The sequence below is a fragment of the Anabrus simplex genome, chromosome 12, assembly GCF_040414725.1.
Source record: "Anabrus simplex isolate iqAnaSimp1 chromosome 12, ASM4041472v1, whole genome shotgun sequence".
Taxonomy (NCBI): Eukaryota; Metazoa; Arthropoda; class Insecta; order Orthoptera; family Tettigoniidae; genus Anabrus; species Anabrus simplex.
The window spans coordinates 70,265,316-70,274,708 of record NC_090276.1 but is presented as its reverse complement, the minus strand read 5'-3'; the positions used below and the strand labels follow the sequence as shown (position 1 = coordinate 70,274,708).

General features: G+C 44.7%; 1 pseudogene; it reads right to left on the bottom strand.

Annotated features, from left to right (window-relative positions):
• Positions 1-490: 490 nt before the first annotated feature.
• On the bottom strand, positions 491-609 carry LOC137502843 (5S ribosomal RNA; annotated as a pseudogene).
• Positions 610-9,393: the final 8,784 nt, after the last annotated feature.

Here is a 9,393-nt window from a genome sequence, read left to right as displayed (position 1 = left end):
ATGAGAATACCTCCCTGAAAGAGGTCGCGAGTAGGGATTGTATTGTGGAGAAGATTCACTGCATTTATTTAACGTTGTATCACAAGCATTACAAACACACAATATCAGGAAGGAGAAAATATATGTGACGAAGGCGAGGTTGTTGTCCAGCCAAATTCTGACTTATAAAATGCAAACCCCATAGCGCTAGAGTCCCGAAGGGCCTTGGCCTAACAAGCGACCGCTGCTCAGCTCAAAGGCCTGCAGATTATGAGGTGTCGTATGGTCCGCGCGAAGAATTCTCTCGGCTGTTATTCACAGATTTCTTGTCCGGGGCCGCCTTGTCACTGTCAGATAGCTCCTCAATTGTAATCATGTAGGCAGAGTGGACCTCGAACCAGCCCTCAGATCCAGGTAAAAATCTCTAACCTGCCCAGGAATCGAACCCCGGGCCTCCGGGTAAGAGGTAGGCATGCTACTACTACACCGCGGGGCCGGCAAAAGGGAATTGAGCCAACGGCACGTGGTGTTCCCAAGCGGTCACCCATCCAAATTCTGGCCAAGACCAATGTTGCTTAACTGCGGTGATCGGCCTAGAACCGGTGTATTTAACATGGTATGCCCGTTGGAAAATTCTGACTTATTGTGAAACGAAAAGAACGTTAGATAGTCAAGTGTCTGATCACTTTACTTCGCTTACAAGGCGACGATATTTTAAGTTGTCGAAAAACGTAGGCACGTTACGGATGGCGCCGTCACATTCCGGATCAACATTAATTGGTGGCATGCTTCTGTCAGATGTACAGTTTCTTGTCGCACAGTATTCTCCACTCGTTAGACGAAGAATACACACTAATTTCGCGTTGGTGGTATATTTGCATTTAGTCACATGTCCTCTGGGTTGTTTTAAAGAATATCCAATTGAAAGTGAATAACCGAAGTCTGGATGATATTGATAGAGTTTCCTGAGACCCTTCTAATTGCATGACAACCCCATTCCCTCCCATCTGAAATCATCTTCACAGAGGACATGGTCCAATTCCCTTCCGATAAAAATGGAAACAACTACACGCCCCACTTAGACTCGGACTCTTACATTCAATAGCACTTACAATTACTTCCCAAATTAATCCAATAGAGGTAACTAGATAATCCACACGATCTCCTGGCTTATTTACAGTACTATGACCTATTCCAACCCAGATACAAAGATATTAACCTTCCACATGTAAAAGTTAACCTTGAGACACGCACTGATACAATTGAGTTGCTTGTAAATCGTAATACCAGTATGACACTTTAGATTCCGGCACGAGCGTGTATTCCAATGTTTACTGTGGGGTTTTCGACCAGTTTTGGTCGTAAGCCTGAAGATAAACACTGCTTTAATGCAAGCACTCAAAACTTGCTAATGGTTTCGGAGGGAGCTCCTCAAGAATGTTTGTTGAGAAGATAAATAGCACTCAGCCACTTCGTATGTGGCAGCGTCAGAGATTAACTAATAACATAGCATTATATACTTCCCTTTTATGACTAGAACCTCAATTTCTATACAGAAATGCATTAGAATGTGCTCCTGGTTATCAATATGAATGTACCCTCTAGTCAGCACTGTTGTTTGGTAAAAGATTTTCGATCCTTTTGGAATTCGAACTATTTATGGAACTTTCTTAACAGAACAGTATTGTGGTTTAGACAACCCTTTAAATACGACTGCAAACTATTATATTACTGTACAAAAAGACCATGGCACAACAGCCCCGATGGGTCTTGGTCTACCAAGGGACCGCTTCTCAGCCTGCAGATTATGAGGTGCCGTGTGGTCAGCGCAACGAAATCCCTCGGCCGTTATTCTTGGTTTTGTAGACCGGGGCAGCTATCTTACAGACAGATAGATCCTCAGTTGTAATCACGTAAACTGAGTGGACCGCGAACCAGCCCTTAGATCTAGGTAAAAATTCCTGACCTGGCCGGGAATCGAACATGCTACCCCTACATCGCGAAGCCGGCGCTGTACACCACATTGTATACCTTTCTATATTCGGCAATATCTGTATGACAGTATTTCGGAGGGTATTGAACAAACAAATGTTTTCACCTGTCAGGTATGGTCATAGTGCGCGGATGTTTAGGCTGTAAAACTTCTTTCTTTCTTTCTTTCTTTCTTTCTTTCTTAATCCGTTTACCCTACAGGGTTGGTTTTCCCTCGGATTCAGCGAGGGAACAAACCTCTAACGCATGAAGGGCAGTGTCCTTGAGCGTAAGACTTTAGATCGACAAATGGGGAGGAGAACAAGTACCTGGTTCAGGCCGCCTTCCAGCTAAATTGAACGAGGGCCTTGTTGGGGGATGAGAAGATTGCGAGGGATGGTCAAGGAAGAGGAAAGGAAGCGGCCGTGGCCTTGAGTTATATACCATTCCGGCATTTGCCTGGAGGAGAAGTGGGAAACACGGAAAACCACTTCCAGGATGGCTGAGGTGGGAATCGAACCCACCTCTACTCACTTGACCTCCCGAGGCTGAGTGGATCCCGTTCCAGCCCTCACACCTCTTTTCAAATTTCGTAGCAGAGTCGGGAATCGAACCCGGCTCTCCACAGGTGGCAGCTAATCATACTAACCACTACACCACAGATAAGTACACTCTACCCGGACAACAATTCTGCTATGACATTTGCATAAACAGTAGGCTCCCGCCTAGTAATAAATACATGTTATTTGCTTTACGTCCCACTAACTAATTTTACGGTTTTCGGAGACGCCGAGGTGCCGGAATTTAGTCCCGCAGGAGTTCTTTTTACGTGCCAGTAAATATACCGACACGAGGTTGACGTATGTGAGCAGCTTGAAATACCACCGGACTGAGCCAGGAGCGAACCTGTCAAGTTGGGTGTCAGAAGGCCAGCGCCTCAACCGTTTGAGCCACTCTCCCCGGCAGGCTCTCGCCTATTAGAACCCCTATATCTTATGTTACTCTCGCTACACTACGGAAGAGCGGGTAGACGACAGTTCCTACTAGATCATCTGGTTTGCATTCTAACGCAACACTACCTAGACATCCGGACTCTCGTCACAGTTATTCACAATTAAGTTCAGGTTGATAAAGAACATCTCCCTAATCCTTGCACCGTCGCGGTACCTCTCGTATCATCGTTTACCAACAGGGAATATTTTCTGACCTGGAGGAGCAAATGAAATTAACAATATGCAAAACCTAGTGAATACGATGTCAGATTCATAACGTCATTGCGCATCTGACTGACTGTGCTTCGTATCGAACAGGCTAGACGAATAATCAAGATACTCTATATCAAAAACAAAATTTCGAGAAAGAAACCATCATTTACTATGATCCGTTGCTAATGTTAGAAACATTTAATCTGCTTAGGCATTTTCAATCCTGAAATTTCCAGCGGGACGCAGAATAAGTACGGCCAGCATGTTGGCCTTGCGGTTTGGGTGAAGTAAGTGTGAGCTTGAACTAGGGAAATGATGCGTTAAGATCCCCCTGAAGATGGTATTCCGTGGTGTCCCATTTTCACGGTACGTTTGGGTCTGTACCTTACTTAAAGCCACGGTCGCTACCTTCCCAATCCCATTGCTATCCCATCTTTGTGTCCCCGAAAACCTATTAAAAAGAACACAAACGAGAGGCATTCATCCACTGTTTTTTTTTGCTAGGGGCTTTACGTCGCACCGACACAGATAGGTCTTATGGCGACGATGGGATAGGAAAGGCCTAGGAGTTGGAAGGAAGCGGCCGTGGCCTTAATTAAGGTACTGCCCCAGCATTTGCCTGGTGTGAAAATGGGAAACCACGGAAAACCATTTTCAGGGCTGCCGATAGTGGGATTCGAACCTACTATCTCCCGGATGCAATCATCCACTGTTACGAATGAAACATTTCTTATAGGCCAGCCGTATCTATGTTCACTTATTCAGTAAAAATAAGTCGAGAATCATCCTAGATGTTTCTTTGAATTCTCCATGTTTCACTAACGAGTCATATGTGAAGACGTGGCCTCATCGTCCCAGTCTCCAGCTTCCTTGTGTGTTCTAGGAATTAGCAGTGATAAACCGCAGTTTATCTTCTAGTCTGAAGCTTCTGTGTCAGTCCAGCAGCGCTCTACTCTTGGCTTTAGCACGTTCTCTAGAAAATATGCATTCTTAAAACTACAACCTGAGACTTGATGGTACACAAACTGAGCGACTAACGTTCTATTTATTCCGCTTTACTCTCAATAACAGACTGGTTTGAGCTAAAACGTGGATCAAAACTGCTCTGTCACCTTTGCTTTTCATTGTACCCCGGAGAGAAAAGGAAGAGGATATACAGGAACAGTTAAACGCATCGTAAGATGAGGTGGAACAATATGGAATTAAATTTAATGCCAGAAAGTGCGAGATAGTGGTGGGAATTAGACAGAAAGAGAGACCTAAGAGAGAAATAATGCTTGAAGGAGAACAGCTTAAGAATGTAGAGTGTTTCAAGTACCTGAGAAGTATCATAGATGAAAGTGTAAGACATTGAGCGTGGAATACAAGCAGGAGTGTTCCTGAAAAGTGCCAGAAGCCTGGTTTGGAGCAAGGATGTCCCTCAGAGAAGCAGGAGAATGATATACAGGACATACTATGTACCTACTCTGACTTATGCAGCAGCAACTTGGGTAATGAGGCAGAGAGCTGTGACTGGGATACAGGCAAGTGAAATGCAAAACTGGATTGAGGTATCTAGATTTAGATGGTATGGACATATGTAGAGAAAGTCGGAGAAAACCGAAGACGAAATGGAGATCAAAGCAAAACGACCAAGAGAAAGACAAGGAGTCAGGTGGATAAAAGGAGTGGAAGAGTATATACGGAGAAAAGGAGAGGACTGGGCAAGAGTGAAGAGGGATAAGTGATGGGAAAACAAGAGGTCTTGGAGAAGCTTACGTTCCAAGCAGATCTGGCCAACAGCTGGAAAATACATCTGATGTTGATGATGAAGATGATGATGATTTACTCAAACATAATATACTTTCTGCATTAATCGTCAATGATGGTTACCAGGTGGACACAGTAGGACCTGGTGTAACTGCTACTTTCTCCAGTAATATTTTGTATCGGCCCCCATGATTGCATTTCTTCTTACACTGACTGACAGAGCAAATACAACACCAAGAAGGAGTGGTCAGAACTTTATGCCAATTGCAGGGTAGACTGACGTCACTAAGGTATGCTCATGATGTGAAATGCGCCGCTGTGCTGCGCACGTAGCGAACAATAAATGGGACACGGCGTTGGCGAATGGCCCACTTCGTACCGTGATTTCTCAGCCGACAGTCATTGTAGAACGTGTTGTCGTGTGCCACAGGACACGTGTATGCCTAAGAATGCCAGTCCGCCGTCAACGGAGGCATTTCCAGCACACAGACGACTTTACGAGGGGTATGGTGATCGGGCTGAGAAGGGCAGGTTGGTCGCTTCGTCAAATCGCAGCCGATACCCATAGGGATGTGTCCACGGTGCAGCGCCTGTGGCGAAGATGGTTGGCGCAGGGACATGTGGCACGTGCGAGGGGTCCAGGCGCAGCCCGAGTGACGTCAGCACGCGAGTATCGGCGCATCCGCCGCCAAGCGGTGGCAGCCCCGCACGCCACGTCAACCGCCATTCTTCAGCATGTGCAAGATACCCTGGCTGTTCCAATATCGACCAGAACAATTTCCCGTCGATTAGTTGAAGGAGGCCTGCACTCCCGGCGTCCGCTCAGAAGACTACCATTGACTCCACAGCATAGACGTGCACGCCTGGCATGGTGCCGGGCTAGAGCGACTTGGATGAGGGAATGGCGGAACGTCGTGTTCTCCGATGAGTCACGCTTCTGTTCTGTCAGTGATAGTCACCGCAGACGAGTGTGGCGTCGGCGTGGAGAAAGGTCAAATCCGGCAGTAACTGTGGAGCGCCCTACCGCTAGACAACGCGGCATCATGGTTTGGGGCTCTATTGCGTATGATTCCACGTCACCTCTAGTGCGTATTCAAGGCACGTTAAATGCCCACCGCTGCGTGCAGCATGTGCTGCGGCCGGTGGCACTCCCGTACCTTCAGGGGCTGCCCAATGCTCTGTTTCAGCAGGATAATGCCCGCCCACACACTGCTCGCATCTCCCAACAGGCTCTACGAGGTGTACAGATGCTTCCGTGGCCAGCGTACTCCCCGGATCTCTCACCAATCGAACACGTGTGGGATCTCATTGGACGCCGTTTGCAAACTCTGCCCCAGCCTCGTACGGACGACCAACTGTGGCAAATGGTTGACAGAGAATGGAGAACCATCCCTCAGGACACCATCCGCACTCTTATTGACTCTGTACCTCGACGTGTTTCTGCGTGCATCGCCGCTCGCGGTGGTCCTACATCCTACTGAGTCGATGCCGTGCGCATTGTGTAACCTGCATATCGGTTTGAAATAAACATCAATTATTCGTCCGTCCCGACTCTGTTTTTTCCCCAACTTTCATCCCTTTCGAACCACTCCTGCTTGGTGTTGCATTTGCTCTGTCAGTCAGTGTATTTGGCGATATTATAATATCTGAGGTCTACGGAGTCTCATTTTCCCCTTCCATTACGATCCTTTATTCTTAAGCTTTTCGCGGGGTAATTCCTTCGACTTTTCTGTTTCATTTAGATTGTAAACATTATTTTCCGCATCAGTTGGGACTCGGAAGATTCGGCTACTCGTAAGTCGCGAACCCATTCCTGTACGTAACAAGACAGATGGGAGTATTTTCCATAGAGATTTAAGGTTTTGCCAGTTCGCAATACTGTTTTGTACATAAGAAATCATTCACCTAGTAATTATGAAAATCCTTCAAATGGTGCGTAGTGCGGGTTAAGAAGTGAGACTGGAAATTAATAACTTATATAACTGATTTTTCTATAAGAATCTTCTTGTCCCTCATAAGATTTGAATGAGTTCTGACCCTTGAAGAGTGGCTGTATCAGACAAGGGAAACTACCGTGAAACAGTTTCATTCTTTCTCGACACCAATAAATTGAAATGGAGCAACGATTCGACTTCCGCCAGAATGGCGACATTCTTACTAGCGAGTTGAGAGGATTGCTGTGATTTTTATACTGGCACATAAAGAAATGATACTAATAATATATCACAATTTGTGATTTCAATCAGAAGGAGTTGGAGTTAGTCTGTGTGTAATGTGATAGTTCAAGAAGTGGAAGATTCATCTTCCTCACAGGGAATCGAAGCAACATTCTTCTGCGTGAAACCATACCGTCTTTAAAGACTCTGATATGCAGCTATAGGGGTTTTTGATTCCTCAGTAAGGCTGACTGGTTTTGTATTTAACTTCGCAAATAACTTCCCTCTCAATCGAAAGGATATGTATTGGACACTGCGAAACTCTTCTTCAATGCATGACAACACAAAGACAGACTGTTAATGACAGCTCTATCCTCTAACCTTTCCACTGCCAATCCCCATTATATGGAATTACTGCAGCAATACGGGGCACTAACTCATCAAGTATGAGCACCACTGCGCAAAAGGCAAGTCAAAGATCTATTGTCGCAATAATTTTCTCAGGAAGGTGACAGAATCAATCAATCAATCAATCAATCAATCAATCAATCAATCAATCAATCAATCAATCAATCAATCAATCAATCAATCAATCAATCAATCAATACTGATCTGCATTTAGGGCAGTCGCCCAGGTGGCAGATTCCCTATCTGTTGCTTTCCTAGCCTTTTCCTAAACGATTTCAAAGAAATTGGAAATTTATTGAACATCTCCCTTGGTAAGTTATTCCAATCCCTAACTCCCCTTCCTATAAATGAATATTTGCCCCAGTTTGTCCTCTTGAATTCCAACTTTATCTTCATATTGTGATCTTTCCTACTTTTATAAACGTCATTCAAACTTATTCGTCTACTAATGTCATTCCACGCCATCTCCCCGCTGACAGCTCGGAACATACCACTTAGTCGAGCAGCTCTTCTTCTTTCTCTCAATTCTTCCCAACCCAAACATTGCAACATTTTTGTAACGCTACTCTTTTGTCGGAAATCACCCAGAACAAATCGAGCTGCTTTTCTTTGGATTTTTTCCAGTTCTTGAATCTGGTAATCCTGTTGAGGGTCCCATACACTGGAACCATACTCTAGTTGGGGTCTTACCAGAGATTTATATGCCCTCTCCTTTACATCCTTACTACAACCCCTAAACACCCTCATTACCACGTGCAGAGATCTGTACCCTTTATTTACAATCCCATTTATGTGATTACCCCAATGAAGATCTTTTCTTATATTAACACCTAGATATTTACAATGACCCCCAAAGGGAACTTTCACCCCATCAACGCAGTAATTAAAACTGAGAGGACTTTTCCTATTTGTGAAACTCACAACCTGACTTTTAACCCCGTTTATCAACATACCATTGCCTGCTGTCCATCTCACAACAGGTTGAGAATCAGGTTGAGGTGCTAATCCAGGAACAGTAAGAACCACAGTCTTGACACTGCTACTCGGCTGGTGAATATGCCAGCCTTTTCCACTGCAAGAAGGTCGATGTTGCTTTCAACTGATTACAGGGTGTCTAAATGATAGCTCAACCTGACACTCACCGTGAAGTAGACGCGAATATGGAAAGTTCAAAGGACCCTGTTTCCTCAGCTCACTCTGCCCAGCGCCGTGGCGTTTCGGCCTCCAGACTAAGGGGTCATGGGTTCGATTCCCAACCGTGTTTAACCTTCATCGGTTAATGCTTCTAGCCAGAGGATTGGGCTTGTTTGCCGTCTTCATCATTATATACATCCTAGTAAATCTCCATCATCACAGAAGGGTAAAACGGTCCGGGAAGGTTTTAAATTGTGAGTTCTGTATAGTTGTATACAAACAAAACAAAAAAAACACATTTCAAAACTCACTTCCGGAAAACAGCCTACAATCGCTTCTTTCTTTATTCGTTTCCTTTTTCATTCAAATCCTAGTCAAATTAACTTATTTACATTATTCTTTCTGCAATGTGTTCCTTTTTTCAGTACCCTCAGGTTTTTTTCTGATTTTTCAAAAATGGTCACACAGAATGTAGTTACAAGGGCTCAAGTGAAACTCTGCATTGACTCACATTATCGCTCGTAGTGGTAAAAAAAGGGGGGAAACTGCTAATCTAATCGATCGGATGACGATGACGATGATGGGAATAAATAAATGATATGTTCTCATACTTTATTAAATTTTCTTTACCTAAAATTCGTAGCTCATATCCTTAGGATGTTTTAAACACTGAGTCGCTTGCCTGAAGAGCTAGAACTGTGCATTTTTTTACTGTCAACCCCTCTCCACTACTAGAAGTACCAGGGGTATTTTACCCCCGCAGTATTATTTTGCAGACACTAAGTCACATG